Raw genomic sequence first — 17,701 nt, forward strand, 5'->3', positions numbered from 1 at the left:
AAGAAAAGATACATTTACACAGGGAATCTATAGCATTTGAATCTACAGTAAGTGAATGGGTATGGAAGGCAAGGAAAGAGAGGAATCAAGGATGAGCCCCATGTTCTTGATTTGGGCAACAAAGTGACTGATGGCAATCAATATGAAAAGGGCTGGTTGGGATCTGTAACTGCGAAATGTGATAACAAAATAGATCACAAACGAAAGAAATGGAGGACAAAAAGCGTCTGGATATAGAGTTCAAATCTACGCTTATAAGGTTTTTCAAGAATTTCCTAGGAAAGATGGATAAGGCCTATGAGGATATGAAAAGAGATCAACTAGAATTAATAAGGAGTCAACAAGAAATGATAAGGGATCAACAAGAAATAAAGGATACATTGTCTGAAATAAAAAATATTTTACAGAGTCCTAAAAACAGAAGGGAAGATCGCAAGAATCAAGTCAAAGATTTGGAACATAAAGAGCCAGAACACACTCCTCCACAGAAGCTAGAAGGCAAGAGAATCCAGAAAATTGAAGATAATGTAAGAAACCTCTGGGACAACTTCAAGCGAACCAACATCAGAATTATGGAGGTCCCAGAAGATGAGAGAGAACAAGATATCGAAAACATACTGAAAGAAATAGTGACAGAAAACTTCCCCCACCTGGTGAAAGAATTAGACTTACAAGTCCAGGAAGCACACAGAACTCCAAACAAAAGGAATCCAAAGAGGACCACACCGAGACACATCATTATTAAAATTCCAAGAGCAAAAGACAAAGAGAGAATATTAAAAGAAGCAAGAGCAAAGAAGGTAGTAACCTATAAAGGAGCACCTATACGATTGTCAGCTGACTTCTCAACAGAAACCATGCAGGCCAGAAGGGAATGGCAAGAAATATTCAAGGTGATGAATAGCAAGAACCTACAGCCAAAAATAATCTACCCAGCAAAGCTATCACTCAGAATCGAAGGCCAGATAAAGGCCTTCACTAATAAAAAAAAGCTAAAGGAGTTCATCACCGCCAAACCAGAATTATATGAATTGCTGAAGGGGGTTCTTTCAGAAGAGAAAGTAAACAAAGATAAAAATTATGAACAACAAATACGTAATTATCAACAAGTGAATCTAAAAACCAAGGAAATTAAAAAAATCTGATGAACAATATTAACTGTTGAATATAATAGAATCAGAGGTATGGAAGGGGAGTGAACTGACGATTCTTGGGGAAAAGGGGGGGGGGAGTGTGGGAAGAGACTGAACATAAACTGTGCACCTATGGATGAGGACAATGGGGGGTGGGGAAAGGGCAGAGGGTGGGGTGGGAACCTGGTGGAGGAGAGCAATGGTGGGGGGGGGGAAAAAGGAACATTTGTAATAATATGAACAATAAAAACTTATTAAAAAAAAAGAAAAAAGAAAAGGGCTGGTTGGGATGGTGTCCAGTTTGGACATATTAAAGTATTCATGACCTGCCAAAACAGGTTTGACTCAGTGGATGGAACGTCAGCCTGCGGATTGAAAGGTCCCAGGTTCGATTCTAGTCAAGGGCATGTACCTTGGTTGTGGGCATATCCCCAGGAGGGGGTTTGCAGGAGGCAGCTGATTGATGTTTCTCTCTCATCAATGTTTCTAACTCTCTATCCACCTCCCTTCTTCTCTGTAAAAAAATCAATAAAATATATTTAAAAAATAAAAATATTCATGACCAGAAGACATATACATACCATATTTTCCAGCGTACAAGACGACCCCCTAATTTTACAATTAAAAAATAGGTTTAGGCCTCTTTCGCTGTATAAGACTACCCCCCACTTCCGAGGCAACACCAGTTCTTTTTTTTAATTAAATTTTTAATGAATGACATTTTTCGAACATACCGTAATATACCGTACATTGATACGATAAATGGAAGGTCTCTTCACAAATGGCAATGCCATGAACTTGACCGAAAAACAAGAAATCCAAAAGAGAACATTAACAATGATGGCATCATCTGGCAAGAAAATTACATGAAGAACTTGCAGAAAACGCTTGTTTGTGACTAACTGGGATGATAAGAGGTTTTTCTAGGCAGAGGAGCATTGTGAGCTTAAAATCCTTCAAAATCCTCATCATGTTCTTCTTCTGACATCATAAGTTCATCAATGACCTCTTGTGGTACATTTGTAAGACAGTCATCATATGGATCAAATTCCGAATCAGATGGTGTGGCTTCAGCTTCGGCTTCCCCTTCATCTTGCCACAAGAAGTCATCCTCCATACCGTCCAAAGAATTTGATATGCCACACTTCTTGAAAGACCTGATTACTGTTTCTTCAGTAATATCATTCCAGGCTTTTATGACAAAGTTACACAAAACATCCAATTGTGGCGCACGCATGTTTCCTCCTTTTGTGAATAACTTTTCGCCGCTAACCATCCACTCATTCCACTGTTCTCTAATGCGATCTTTAAATGACTTGTTTAGGCACACATCCAGTGGCTGTACTAATGATGTCAATCCTCCAGGAATAACTGCCGCATCTGTGTTTATTCTTGCCAGCCTGTTCTTTGTGCTGGTAGTTAAATGAGCCCTGAACATATCCCACACCAGTAGGCTACGTTCTTGACGAAGTCCACCTGTTCGCCTACTCCATACATTATCAAGCCATAGCTTTACCCCTTCTTCATTCATCCATCCTTTTTCATTCACATGTATAAAAACTCCAACAGGGAACTTGATTTTCGGCCTTGTTTTTCTTTTAAAAATAATCATTGGTCTTAGTTTGGCACCATCAGCTGTACTTGCTAGTACCACTGTAAAACTGGACTTCTCATGTCCTGTTATTTTAATTAACGCTGTTTTTGCACCTTTTGGATTAACAGTTTTGTTTCCAACCATATCAAAATTCATAGGAGTTTCATCCATATTTCCGATCTGACTTAATGCATAGCCATGTTTCTTGCGCTGTTGTATTACATATTGATGGAAAAGACTTACTTTGCCATCAAGATCTGCAGGTAATTTTTGTGCAATTTTGGTCTTTTGCCTCAGTACCAGATTGTGCCTTTCCAAGAACCTAGTACTCCAGGATACAGTGGCCTTAAATCCTTTGCTGTTATCTGGGTTAGATTTGGCCCACTGAAGTGCAAACATATGTATTTTGTTTTGTGTCACTACATAACCATTTTGACGATGCTCAAGAACTATGTCTGCTACATGCTTTTTGAGTTCTGGCCAATAAGGGGTGCCTCTTCTTAATGCACACTTACTCCTTGGCATACTCTTTAATGCATCTTCATTTGCTTTCCAGTCTCGGACCATCTTTTCTGTTACTCCATATTGTCTTGCCGCAGCACAGTTATTGTGTTCCTTGGCAAAGTTTACAACTTTCAGTTTGAAACTGGCTTCACATTTCCTTCTTGCTGGAGCCATGATGGGTTCTTTTCTACCAGCCATTTGTTGTACACTCACTAATCTTTTAGGCCGGGGTTATACAGTACTGTAGCTTCAGCTACACACAGAATGTTCTATTACGGTACCTTTTAACTCACTGTATGTGTCCTGATACAGCAGCTTTGGCTACACAGAACATTCCTGTGCTGCAACTGTATGTACCACAGTGAGCCAATCACAACAAGCAAAGGTTCAAAGGTTATAATAGACCGCCTCTCTGACTCTGGCCAATCTGAGCAGGCTTTTTACTAGAACATAGTGTAGCTTCGGGTACAGAACATGTATAATTTGCATGCATAAAAAGCCTGCTTGGATTGGCTGAGTTAGAGAGGCGGTCCGAGCAGCCTTGCAGTGATTGGTGCGGGATCGAGTTGGAAAATTCGTTTAGCGGCATATCGAGACGTTTTTCAGGATATACTCGGTGTATAAGACGACCCCCGATTTTCAGTTGACTTTTTTTGTTTCAAAACTCGTCTTATACGCCGGAAAATACGGTAAGTAAGTAGTTTGAGCCTGAAGCTCAGGAGGAGAGACAAGGAAAGAGGTAAAGATTTGAGTCAGACATAGAAGCTTTGAGGGTAGATGGAATGAGATTAATCTTTAGGAAAACTTGGGCCCAGAGAAGGCAAAAATATTACAAAGATAGTGTTATTGGAGCTGGGATCACAACCAAGGTCGTCTAACTCCTTGTGTAATGATTTTGCTTAAAAAGCGGAAGGGAGAGCAACCCAGCGTGGTAGTTGAGAGCCTGACTCAGGAAGCAGAGAGACGTTTACTGGTAAATCCCATCTTGGCCACCGAGAAGCCAAGGCACATTGGCCAAATGAGCGAGTCTTTTTACGCCTTTCTTCCTAAGCTATATGGTACAGAGACAATAATATCAGCTTCAAGGGTGTTGAAGATGAAATGAGAAAGTACTCCTGTAGCATGTAAGTTAGTGTATGACACATAGCAGAACATCAATAAACAGCAGTTCTTTTTTTTTTGTCTTGCTGTATTTTTTTTAATTAAATTATTATCTGTGAACATATTTTAACATTACCCCCCCTCCCGTCTATACCCTCCTTCCCCAGAGTTTTATGTCCATTGGTTGTACTTATATGCATGTATACAAGTCCTTTGGTTGATCTCTTATCTCCCCCAGATCTCCCTACCCTCCCCACTGTAATTTGACAGTCTGCTTGTTGCTTTACTGTCTTTATATCTGTCTTTTGGTTCATCAGTTTATAATGTTCTTTAATGTCCATAAATGAGTGAGGTCATGTGATATTTCTCTTTCATTGACTGGCTTATTTCACTCAGCATGATGTTCTCTAATTCTATCCAGGTTGCTGCAAATGATGAGAATTCCTTCTTTTTTATGGCAGCATAGTATTCCATTGTGTAGATCACATGTGTCAAACACAAGGCCCACGGGCCAAATCCGTCCCGCCAGGCCTTGCAATGTGGCCCGCACCGTGCTGTCATCACTGCACTCCGCTGCGTTTCCATCACAATGACAGTTTATGACTGTTCAGTAAACCATTCGGCCCGCGATTTAGGCTGCATTTTAGATTTTGGCCCCTTCTCTGATTGCGTTCGACACCCGTAGTGTAGATGTAACATAGTTTTTTGATCCAATCATCTGCTGACAGGCACCTAGGCAAACAGCAGTTCTTACTGTCATGTTCAATAAACAGAAGAAAAGGGTTTATTTGAAGGTCAGTAGTACAGATTATGCTTAAGAGTATTGATTTTAATATTTCAATTTAAACTCAGTCAAGTTCCACTTCCAGTTTTCATGTTAATGGCTTAATTTTAATCTATACAAATTGGCACTTTTCCTTTACACAATAGTTGGACTATTGGGGATTGCTTGGCCAAAGATCAAACTTTCTAGAGATGCCAATTTGCATTCTGTTTTGGAGAAGTTCTGCCTACGCTCAGAAAGACACAAGAACCACTTACAAGGTCACACTTATTTACATTAGGGGCTACTGGGATTATATGTAAAAAAGAGTCACTCTCTCTACAAGTAGTGAAGTGCCATATTGGAGGGGGAAGTGCCTATAGCATAGGCAATACTGTTTAATCTATTTTGGGGGAAGAAAAAGCCCGCACTGAAAGAACATGATAAATATGCTAAGTTTATACAATGTGTGCTCCGTGATAAATATGCTAAGCATGCACTTCAATAATCCTCTCATCAGAGCAGCCTTGTTACCCCCACCATCAGCAGATACTGATAATTAATCAACTGAAACGAGTCTTTACAGAATAAACAAATCTGTCTTACATGAATGATGATTATGCCTCTTTCAGTGGTGAAGGCTTTTCATAACTTATTCATGCCAGTGTTATGAAGACTTTTTGCTGGGGGAACAAAATCTTGTGGGGTTTTTTTGCAAGACTTCTTCTTAGACCATTTCTGGTGTGATCAGTGGCATTTCGGCCATGTCCTGGTGGAAGTAGAATATGGTTTTTGTAGAGAACATACGAGGGTACTTGGGAGGGGGTAGCATTCCTTTCTATCCCCAGAGGGAGAGAGTGGGCCCCTTAGTGTCACAAACATTTACAGCACTGCTGGCAGAGCAGAATGGTTTGTTCTCATGGAAGTGGACATGATAGCTATCGTCTCCTAATGAGAGCACCCAGTTCTACCCATAACTCTCTGCGGAGGACACTTTGCAGCTTATCCATGTAGACATTAACTTCTGTGGCTAAGAAATGTCAAAAGAAAGTAGATGATGCCTGATCAAGAGAGACTTCAGGTTGGTCCTGAAGAAAACAATAGTCCCATAAATAAAATATTTTCAATAGATATACTTTAGTTCATACCCTTTTCATGCTCATATTAAAGCTAATTCTCCACAGGCCTCTCACAGTTTTGCACTTCTTATGGGTAGATGGGTAATTTGCTCCAAATTATCTCATTAGGACATTTGTGTAACAACAGCTTCGGATGCTCCTGGACATGGAACAGCATGCTTACTGCCCTTTATAAAAGATTCAGGTTCTCTCTCGAATTCAGGGTTTCTCTCCTGTAGCGCATCTCACTGTAGTGTCACCTGGGCCTCTGTGTGTCGGCCTGTGGGAACCTGGGCTTGGGGGAATCCATCTGGTATTCTGGCTTTGCTAAGCTGTCTCGGACCAGGCGTTTCACGTCCTCTGCCAGCATCCATGCAACTTGTTAGCTTGCCAGAATGGGGGGTTGGATCAACAAGAGGTCAGCTCTCCTTTTAAAGGGCGGTTTGCAACTTAAGCACTGGGTCCATCACTGTCCTTAATGCATACCACCCTCCCTACCTTCACCAGAGTAAGTGGCTTCTGGGGTTGGCTGGCTGGCAGACTGGCTGGCTACCTTAATGAATTAGGCCAAGAAATAGAATGATGGTACTCGATTGTGCCCCTTCAAAATTAAGTAACGAAGACACTGAGTCCTGGAGTGAAGAATTCCATTTTAATTTTAAACTTTGATGTCTAAAGATCTTTGCTGCATTATGACCTACAGTGAGTTAGCTCTGTCCCCAGTAAGAGTGCCTGGAGGTCAACCGTCCCGGCATCTGTTTCTAGCAGTGGATCCCTAATGGATTCCGGCAGGAGCAGCAGGACTTAAGATAAAGCACTGCCAAGGCTGCTGGCCCTGGGGCTGATTGTGTCCAAATGATACACTAGTTCAGGCATGAAGTCTGGTCCAGTGTCCTCAGATTAGAAACCCAGAGCAAACCCTAATAGATCATTCTTTAAATACTCGAGTGCTTTTGGGTTCTCTGCCTTGTTGGAGTTTAAAGTTCTAGCTTTGAAAAGAGATTTTTTCAGTTCTTCTAAATTGATCTACCCTTCCCCCATTCCCCAATTGCCTACCTTTGAAAGATCCTGAGATGGTAAATTTACATAACCAGTCTTCTCTGGAGAAGACAATACTAGAAGGAATAACTCTTAAATAGAATCACAGACTACTAGAGCTCAAAGAACTCTCAGAGGACCTGAACCTTCCATTCTAGTAGTCTTAATTATGATTATTACACATTCTTACGTACCAAATGATTTATGTACATTAAATTCAATATCATAGTCACCTTGCAAAATGGGTATTTTTATCTCCGTTTGACAGGTCAGGAGACTGAGGCTCAGAGAGGTTAAGGACTGACCAAAGGTTGCACAGCCTAAGTGGCAAAGCTGGGACTCAAATAAAGGTCTGGTGGATTTCTAACTCTCTGTGCTAGCGGAAACTGGTTAGACAAAGAGAAAGACAGATGGATGGGGAAAACAGTAATAAGGAACAATGCTAGAATTTACCTAACACAATTAATTATTTTTTCCCCCTATAACTTGGTAAGCTTAAAAGGGAGTGCAAAAGAGGGAAATATTATCTAAATAAAGTTTTTGTTCTGTTTGTTTTTTATCTCATTAAACCAGTTTGGATAAGATGGTTTTACAGGGCATCTAATTTCTTAAAATATTATGGAACTCTCAATCAAGAGTTTTGGGAATTCCTGGGAAAGAAACTGCTACCCTAAAAAAAGTGCCCCATGCTCCAGACGGCCAGGGCCACAGAGCTGGCTGTATGCATCCCTGGCTGCTGCTCTCCTTGCTAGTCAGCCCCAGGCCAGCTGAAGCACCTGCCTGTCTCCATGTGTTCCTTCTGAGTGCACTGAGGGGCCAGGGTGGCCTCAGCTTGATTCGCTGCTTCTTTGAGTGGTAAAGCTGGGCCCATCAGCCGAATTCATGAACATCCTTGGGCTTGGCGCAAGGCCCTGGGGACTCTGGTTCCAGGCCGCTCAAACTCTTAAGACCTTTGCTGCAATTCCTCTGACCAGACAGTTTTCCTTTACTGAGATCATATGGGACTATAGTTAAAGGTAACAAACATTCTACTCTAAGAACTATTAGTTCTCTAAGATTTGCTATTCCAGTGATAATATTTTCAGAACAAGCATTGTGGTAGGCGGGATAATGGCTCTTTAAAGATGTTTATGTCTTGATCCCCAGAACCCATGAATGTGTTACCTTCTGTGGCAAAAGAGAATTGAGGTAGCAGATGGAATGACACTTGCTAATTGTCATGGGCTGAATTGTGTCCCCCTCAAAATTCATATGTTGAAATACTACCCCCCACCCTAGTACCTCAGAATGTGACTATATTTGGACATGGGGTTTTTAAAAAAGTAAGTTAAAGTGAGGTCATTAAGAGGGGAGAGTCCTAATCCAATATGCCTGGTGTCTTTAAAGGAAGAGGAGATTACAACACAGATATGCACACAAGAAAGAACAGGGCCGAAGACAGCCATCTACAAATCAAGCAGAGGGGCAGCAGGGTAAGCTCACCTGCCAATGCCTTGATCTCAGACATCAGCCCAGTGATTTTCAACCCTTTTCATCTCACGGCACACATAAGCCAACTACTAAAATTCTGCAGCACACCAAAAAATATATATATTTTTGCTGATATGACAAAAAATAGGTAAAATGTTGATTGACTTACAAAAAAAAATAATAATAATACGAATAGTAATTACCTACCCTTTTTGCTCCAAAGTAACTTTTTAAAAAATTAGGTGACTATAATTGTACATAAGGATTTCTGGTATCAAGAATTAACTAATCAGGCGCAACCTTATTATACAATACAAGATGCAACTCTATTATGTGATGTCTATATTTATGGTTCAAGGCATGGCGTTTACACCTGTCTGCTGCTGTTGTGTTGGCTGTTGTCATTTTTTTCATTTGACATCCGAAGGGAAAAGAGGTCAGTGCCCCTGATGACACAGCCAGGCATGGCATGTTATGAAAATTCTTGCGGCCAACCTGTTGCAAATGGCTGTTTCAGCCTCTAGAATGGCGAAAAAATAAGTTCCTGTTGTTTAAGCCACCCAGTCTGTGGTGCATTGTGATGGCAGCCCTAGGAAATAAGTATACTGGTCAACTGACCTTATCAGCGGAAGGTTATCCGGGATTATCTGGGTGAGCCTGATGTAGTCACAAGGGTCCCCACAAGTGAAAGAGTAAGGCAGCAGAGGAGATCAGAGCCTTGTGATAGGAGAACAATGGGACCCATTGTTGTTGGCTTTGCAAATGGAGTAGGAGGGCCATGAGCCAAGGAATGTGGTGGCTGCTCAAAGCTGAATTGAGCAAGGAAATAGATGCCCTCCGAGAGGTTCCAGAAAGCAACACAGCCCTGCTAATACCGCAATTTTACCCATTTCAGACTTCTGCACTATTAAATGATGAGGTAATAAACTTATATTGTTTAAGACACCAAGTTTGTGGTAATTTGTTACAGCAGCAATAGAAAACTCATACAGCAGGGTTCCCAGCCTGTGTATAATAGGATGTAAGGCAATGGACTTGCTTCATTTGCACATCTGTTGTACTTGTACCACTAGAAGCTCTCCAAAATTTTCTGCTATTTCTTCTTCATCCCCCTTTCTTGTCAGTGTTGCAGAAGAAATCAGACATATTTCTCTCAGGAACCGGTGGCTAGAATAAGGCTTTGGGAAAGGAAACTGCTCTGGTCTAATACCTTCATGTAGAAAATTCTGAATATAGCTTAACATTGTGAGTGAAACCAAATAATCACAATGGCTTTAAACTTCTACTCCTTGGCCCCTGTGGGATAACCATCCTCAGTCATTGTAGACCTTAGTGTCCTAAGCATAGTAGCTCATGTTTTCAGTGCATACAGTGAACACATTTTTACTAAGTACCTCATAGTGCTGCAGGCACAGGACAGACAATGGGCCAAGAGAGATGCAATCCCTTCTGTTTTAATGGGAGTGTCAGGTGACAAATACACGAATGTATGCCAGGCAATGATGATGAGGGTAGGATAAAATCATGAAGGGGTTGGTGAATGGCGTAAGCCAGGAGACTTCTATGATATGGTGACATTCAATGAAGACCTGAATGACAGATCTGTAAATTCTCTGAAGGCGAGGATTATGTCTTCTTCACATTTGCTTTAGTACCCAGTGATTAGTCCTTACAGTGGAGGGCAGGAAGGGTGTTTAATACTTGGATATGAGACTAAGTTGGCAGAGTCAGCAATAGTTAGACATTGTGGAAGTACAATGAGTACATATAACCTCAGGAATATTGGTCAGCATCAGCTACCTGCCCGATCTTACCTGAGTCCTTTCTGCTCTCAGAATACACAGCAACCTCATAACTCCTTCAGCCTAGAGCTTTTTAGGGTACTATGTGCCATACATCCCCCCAAATCCAATTTAAGATACTTTTTCCAAGGAAACACTATAGGCTGGGGGACTTGAATTGAAATTGGAAATGTGTATTTATTCCTCAAATTGCAATGGCTGTATCGTATTTTAAATACAGCCTCCTGAAAAGTGCTATATAATTCCATCATTTGTGAATGTAATCATTTATCACTGAATTGGGTTACATGGCTACTGGCTAGGATTTTGTGATGAATTACATTGTAAGATTAATAATGTTGATTCTTTTCCCCCTGGTAGTCACTATTCTGACCCCACTGGCATTTTGAATAACTTTCAGTGCCCGCATTTTACATTTGGTGAAACTGAGGCTCTACTGTGTTCTGCAGAGGGCGAGGACAGTGTTCACGTGCCTGTGTGTGCCTGCTCTGCTCTCAAAAATGAGCTGTTCAAGGCCTTGCTCTCAGAGTATCATATCTCAAAGCTCCGGGGATGTGTTTTCAGTCAGGGATGTGTATCTCAAGGTGTCTCAAGTTTCCTTGTCCTGGCTCACTTGCCCCCCTCCCCTTCCTTCCCTTTTCACTCTACAAATGTTGACATAGCTTTCTCTTTCGGATCCACTAAGACACTAGGTCAGATTCATTTCTGCCCTACCTATAGCTTCCTTTCAGAGAAGGTTTATTGTACTTGATCTGACACTTGGCAGGATCCCAAAAAATAATCTGATAATAAAATAAAAATGACTGCACAGAAGGGCTCTCTGTGCCCTTGTGTTGCTGTCTCAGCTGCAAGGCCAGAGCTTGGGAGGTTGTCATTTACTTATCTCACGGGGCTCCTCGCGCTCTGTCACACATGTCCTTTACCGGCCCTGGCAGCACCTTTGCCAAGTGCAATCCACACAAAGGGTCCCTATTGCATTCTGTCCTCACCTGCTTGCAGTTTCCTACCGATGACATTCTTTGCAAGCATTCCTGCTGGCTGTCTTCTCCAGCAATCTCTCTGGGCGCGTGCTGATGGTGGTGGCAGAGCCCTTGCTTGCTTGTTTGTGTTTCATGGGCCTCAAGAAAGCTGGATAGTATAAAAGCATGGCCACGGACATCTACTGTGGACAGCACCTGGGAAGGCACCTGGGCATTCTTTAATTATTGTCAGCTGAACCCAAGGCGACAGGCAAAGACATGCCCTGGGAACACCTTTGCCAAAAAGGCAAGTGTATGGGGGCCTTCATTTCAGCTCAGGTGTCCAGAAGTGTGTTTTGATATGTAAATCCAGTCAAGCACCAGGAATGCTTGAGGCCTACTCATGAATGCAAATAATCTCCTTTGTCTTAACCTTTTGATGAAACTTCCTGATATTGGGGGTACAAAATAAAAGTGCTGTTTCGTCTCTGGGTCACTGTCTCTCCAGCAGAAGAGGAACCCACAGATTGAGAACTGCTAGCAGGGTCACCTAAGACCCCTGGAAAACACAGATATTTACATTACAATTCATTAACAGTAGCAAAATTACAGTGATGAAGTAGAAACAAAAATAATTTTATGGTTGGGGATTACCACACAGGAGGAACTGTATTAAAGGGTCATGGCATTGGAAAGGTTGAGAACCACTGCTCTAATCTCTGCCTTTTTCTTCTCTCCCAGTATGTCCCTGTGTCTTCTTATTAGGACACCAGTCATAGTGGGGTAAGAACCCACCCTACTCTGGTGTGACCTCATTTTAACTAATTGCATCTCCAATTTCCAAAATAAGTCACTTTCTGAAGTCATGGGGTTGAGAGACATAACTCAACCCAAACAGGGCTTGAAACTCAGTGTCGGCTCCTTTGAAATGGTAGGGAAGAGGGTGCTCTGGGGACAGACAGGAGGAACAAGTTACTTATCAGGAGGGAATCTAAGCTGCCAGGACAAGACAAAGTGGCAGGCGCCCAGCCAACTTCTATGTTATTCTCTCTGATGATGTCTCCTGTCACTCTATTATTTCCAGGCCCTGTGGAAATCCCAGAACACCTTTCCTGTTTCAGGGCTTGGGACAACTTAATTTTGTGAATATTTTATGTTTGTGGAAAAAAAAAAAAAAAAAAAGAGGGAGCTGAATTAACTGAGTCTAACTCCAAATGTAAATTGAAATATGTTTTTTATCCATCTGTGTACGCACTAGCCTCCATAGTGTGGTTGGTTTGGTAGATGGACTCAGGGCCTTCTCAAAGCTGCCCATAGCCTCATCATCAGAGCCTATGTATGTTACCTTTTATGGGAGAGTCTCCGAAGATGGGATTAAATTAAGGTTCAGGAGGTGTAGAGATTATCCTGGATTATTGGGGTGGATCCTAAATGCCATCTCAAGTGTTCTTATCAGAAGGAGGTACAGGGAAATCACAGACAGAAGTCAGGTAAGGGATGCAGTGGCAGAGAGAAGATGCTATGTATCCTGGCTTTGAAGATGCAGGAAGGGGCCATGAGCCCCTGGAAAAAGCAAAGAGACAGATCCTTGCCTAACTCTTCTGGAGAGAGAGCATGGCCTTACTAACACCTTGATTTTAGCCCAAAAGGCTCCTTTTTGGAATTCTGATCTCTGGAACTGTCAGAGAATAAATTCTGGTTGTAAATGATCTTTGTTAGAGAAGCCATACAAAATGTATACACATGATATGATTCCTTGTATTTAAATGTAAAAATGTGACTCTACGTATACATATAAATACATCAAGATTTGAAGGTTAGGAGTGATTTTTTTGTCATTACTCTTTCTGAATTTTCTAGGGTTTTAAGGAAAGAATCTAACAGATTCGTTTTATTTTCCTTTAAAAGAAAAAGGAATATTATTGAGTCTTAAAGAGACTTAAAAATAGTGTATTAAAAGTGGTGTATTATTCTATTTTTATGAGGCTCCTAGAGGAGTCAGATTTACAGCAACAGAAAGTAGAATGGTGATTGCCAGGGCCTAGGGAGAAGGAAGAATGGGCATGGTAGTTTAATAGGCACAGAGCTTTAGTTTTGCAAGATGAAAAGAATGCTGCAGATAGTTTGCAGAACAATGAAAATGTGCTCCAAACTACTGAACTGTATACTTACAACTGGTTAGATTGATTTTTATATTATGTATACTTTGCCACATTTACATTTTTTAAAAGTTTCTTTTATAAAAGGAGAGCTTCAGTGAAGACTTAAAATACATATGCAATATATGATATGATCTTGGTTACATGAAGTTGTATTTTCCCTGCATTTTCTGGACCCCTATAGAGCAGCTAGGGCCAGCTCTTCACATAAGCTTTAGACTTGTCTCTGACATCCTTTTCTCTATCAGTTCTCGTGGTTTTGCTTTTGTCTTTACCCTTTCACTCTTTGTTGGTATTTTCTCTCTGTCTACTAACATGTTCAAGTGTTTCTGGGCTTTCTTAGATCTCTTGAGTGCATTAGTTAATTGTTCCTTTTTGAAATGCTTTCTTTGGCTTTTATAACATAACTAGAGGCCCAATGCAGGAAATTCAGGCAGGGTGCGGGGGGTGTTGTTCCTCAGCCCAGCCTGCACCCTCTCCAATTTGGGACCCCTCAAGGGATGTCCGACTGCCTGTTTAGGCCCGATCCCGACTGCAGGATCGGGCCTAAACGAGCAGTTGGACATCCCTCTCACAATTCAGAACTGCTAGCTCCCAAATGCTCGCCTTCCTGCCTTCCTGATTGCCCCTAACCACTTCTGCCTGCCAGTCTGATCACCCCCTAACCACTCCTCTGCCAGCCTGATTGATGCCTAACTGCTCCCTTGCCAGTCTGATTGCCCCTAACTGCCCTTCCCTGCAGTCCTGGACACCCCCAACTGCCCTCTCTTGCAGGCCTGGTCCCTCCCAACTGCCCTCCCCTGCTGGCCAACTTGTGGCAGCCATTTTGTGTCCACATGGGGGCAGCCATCTTGTGTATTGGAGTGATGGTCAATTTGCAAATTACTCTTTTATTAGATAGGATAAAGACCTGTTGCATGGGAGGGGGCCATCAGATTTGCCCTGAAGGGTGTCCTGGATCAGGGTGGGGGTTCCATTGGGGCACAGGGTGGCCTGGATGAGGGGCCTATGATGGTTTGCTGGCCAGACATGCCCCCCAGCAACCCAAGCGTATCTGGGATTTATTTCTCTTCTATAATTGAAACATGCCCCCCAGCAACCCAAGCGTATCTGGGATTTATTTCTCTTCTATAATTGAAACTTTGTATCCTTGAGCAGAGGCCTGGGCCATCCAGGGTGTGCAGGAAGCTTGGCTTCCTCCATTGCCAGGAAAACCCAAGCCTCCTGCTTGCTCCATGACTGTAGCCATTTTTGTTGGAATTTATTGAAACTTTGTAGCCTTGAGTGAAGTCCAGGGTCAGCCAGGGTGTACGGGAAGCTTGACTTCCTCCATTGTCAGGGAAACACAAACTTCCTGTTCTCTCTGTGGCCTCAGGGTTAATTTGCATACTCACTCCTGATTAACTGGTGGGCGTGGCTTGTGGGTGTAGCAGAGGTACCATCAATTTGCATATTACTCTTCTATTAGATAGGAGGATTCGAATATTGCACACACACTCTCCTTACAGACACACACACTTCAAAACTGATCTCTGGCCTGGCTGGCCTGGCTGAGTGGTTGAGCTCTGGCCTATGAACCAGGAGGTCACAGTCCGATTTCCAGTCAGGGTGGCTGATCGGGTTGTGCTCTCCATCTCCAGTGTGGAACGGGCAGGAGGCAGATGACGAAGGATTCTCTCTCATCCTTGATGTTTCTATATCTCTCTCTCCCTCTCTCTGTACAAAACAAAACAAAATAAAACAAAACTGATCACTGGTGTCTGTCCAACATCCACACCCGGGGCCCATGTGCAAGACAATATGACTTCTTTCTCTCTCCCACCCCCACCTACAATCAGTCATCAAGGCTGACTAATTTTATCTCGAGTAGTCCTCTCCCATTTCAGGTTGCAGCCAGTCTTGTCTGGGAATTCCAGTAGTTCTGTCTTGCCTCATCCTCCCCATTAGCAAGAGCTTTCCATGTATCTGATAACTTACCACTCTACCTTTTGCCTAAAATCCCTTTACTTAAGGTGCATGCCCTTCCTTCCGCAGGGCCTGGCACCAACACTTTCCAGGACATGGTCCATACCTGCTTGTCCAGACTCCTACCAGTCCCACAGCTCAAGTTACTTTTCATGATGAATTATTTTCATACCGTATTTTCCGGCGTATAAGACGACCCCCTAATTTTACAGTTAAAACATAGGTTTAGGCCTATATTCGCTGTATAGGACTACCCCACACTTCAAAGAAAAGACTTACTGCCGTCAAGATCTGCAGGTAATTTTTGTGCAATTTTGGTCTTTTGCCCCCGATTTTCGGTTAACTTTTTTTCCTTTCAAAAGTCGTCTTATACGCCAGAAAATACGGGTAACTTGCTGTGGCTCCCCCTCAATTTCGGGACCTCCAGTCTCTTCATTTTCTCTGGCTGGAAAACCCTTCCCTTCCACCTCATTGAACTTAAGACACAGCCCCTTTACTGCACTTAGCTTTGGCGTCCCGTCCTCTAAGAGGCTTCCCCTAGCCTCAATGTTCCCATAGTGCCCTGGGAACAAGTCACTGCCTTAACGGCAATTTACAACCAGTGAGCAGCAAGAATATTTAAACACATTCACTATCTGACTATTTAGTCAGGGGCACTGACTTCTTTTCCGATAGATTGTCAAATAAAATAATGACAATAGCCAACACACAGCTGTAGAGTGTGAATGAATCAAAATCATACCTACGTTTGTAAAATCAGCAATATATATATATATATATATATATATATATATATGTATATGTATGATGCCATAGAACTTTAGTATAGTGTATATGTGCCATCAGATGATAAGGGTTGAAAATCACTGCCGTAACAGATTATATCCAAGTTAACAATGTATGTGTCTGCCTTCCCACTAAACCCTAAGCTGTTGAAGGGCTGGGACCATCTCAAGTCTTGCTGATTTACCAGCAGGTAGCACATACTGTGCCTGCAGAGTAGGCACTCATTCAGTGTGTTGATTAAAATGATTAGTTAAAAAAAAATAACCCACTTTCACTGGTAGGTTATATCCATAATCCACATAACATTTAAAGCCACCATTACCTTGACTATAAATTTTGATGGCAGAGACAAATGAATGACATTCTGATGAAGAGGAATAAGACCGATGGAGATTATACGTTTTATTTTTTTATTAAAATTTTGACTTTATTTGTTTTAATAGGTTATTTTCCTCCTCCCCGCTCCCCTTCCCCCAGTCCTAATATGCTGGGCTGAAATAAAATAGCCCTACAATTATAAATATGTTCTGCCAAGGTGTTTATATATCTGTTTAGCACATGCGAGTTTACCAGATTTTGACTGAAAGTAGGCTTGCCAGGAAAAATCACTTTGCTATCTTCCCTTAGACCAGTGTTTCCCAAACTTCTCTCACGATGAGAATCACCTGGTGGAGTTGTTAAACTACAGATTCCTGAATCCCAACTAAGAAGTGCTAAACTAAAATTTTTGGGAACATATAGGCAATATTGTATATTTAACTAGTGCTCTAAGACAGAGCACTAATTGTATATTTAACTAGTGCTCTAAGACACAGCACTAATTGTATACTAATTGTATACTTCACTAGTGCTCTAAGACAGAGCACTAATTGTATATTTAACTAGTGCTCTAAGACACAGCACTAATTGTACACTTCACTAGTGCTCTAAGACAGTCTTAGAGCACTAGTTAAGTATACAATTTTACCTATATGTTCCCAAAAATTCTAGTTTAGCACTTCTTAGTTGGGATTCAGGAATCTGTAGTTTAACAACTCCACCAGGTGATTCTCATCGTGAGAGAAGTTTGGGAAACACTGCTTTAGACTGGTCCATGCTTTGAGGTCCCTTTCCTGACCATGCAGAATGGAGACCCCTTGGAGGGAAACTGACAAGGAAGAAGCTGGCTAACCATGGAACTTAGTGGAGCTGTCAACTTCCCCTGACCTAGTGGAGTTGTGTGTCTTCCGGGCCGGTACCAGTTGGGCAGCCTGTCCCGAGGCCACCTGACCAAAGGAGAGAGAGAGGCTGGCACCCTGCCACCGCCCCA

The sequence above is a fragment of the Pipistrellus kuhlii genome, unplaced genomic scaffold (genome assembly GCF_014108245.1).
Source record: "Pipistrellus kuhlii isolate mPipKuh1 unplaced genomic scaffold, mPipKuh1.p scaffold_m20_p_10, whole genome shotgun sequence".
Lineage (NCBI taxonomy): Eukaryota > Metazoa > Chordata > Mammalia > Chiroptera > Vespertilionidae > Pipistrellus > Pipistrellus kuhlii.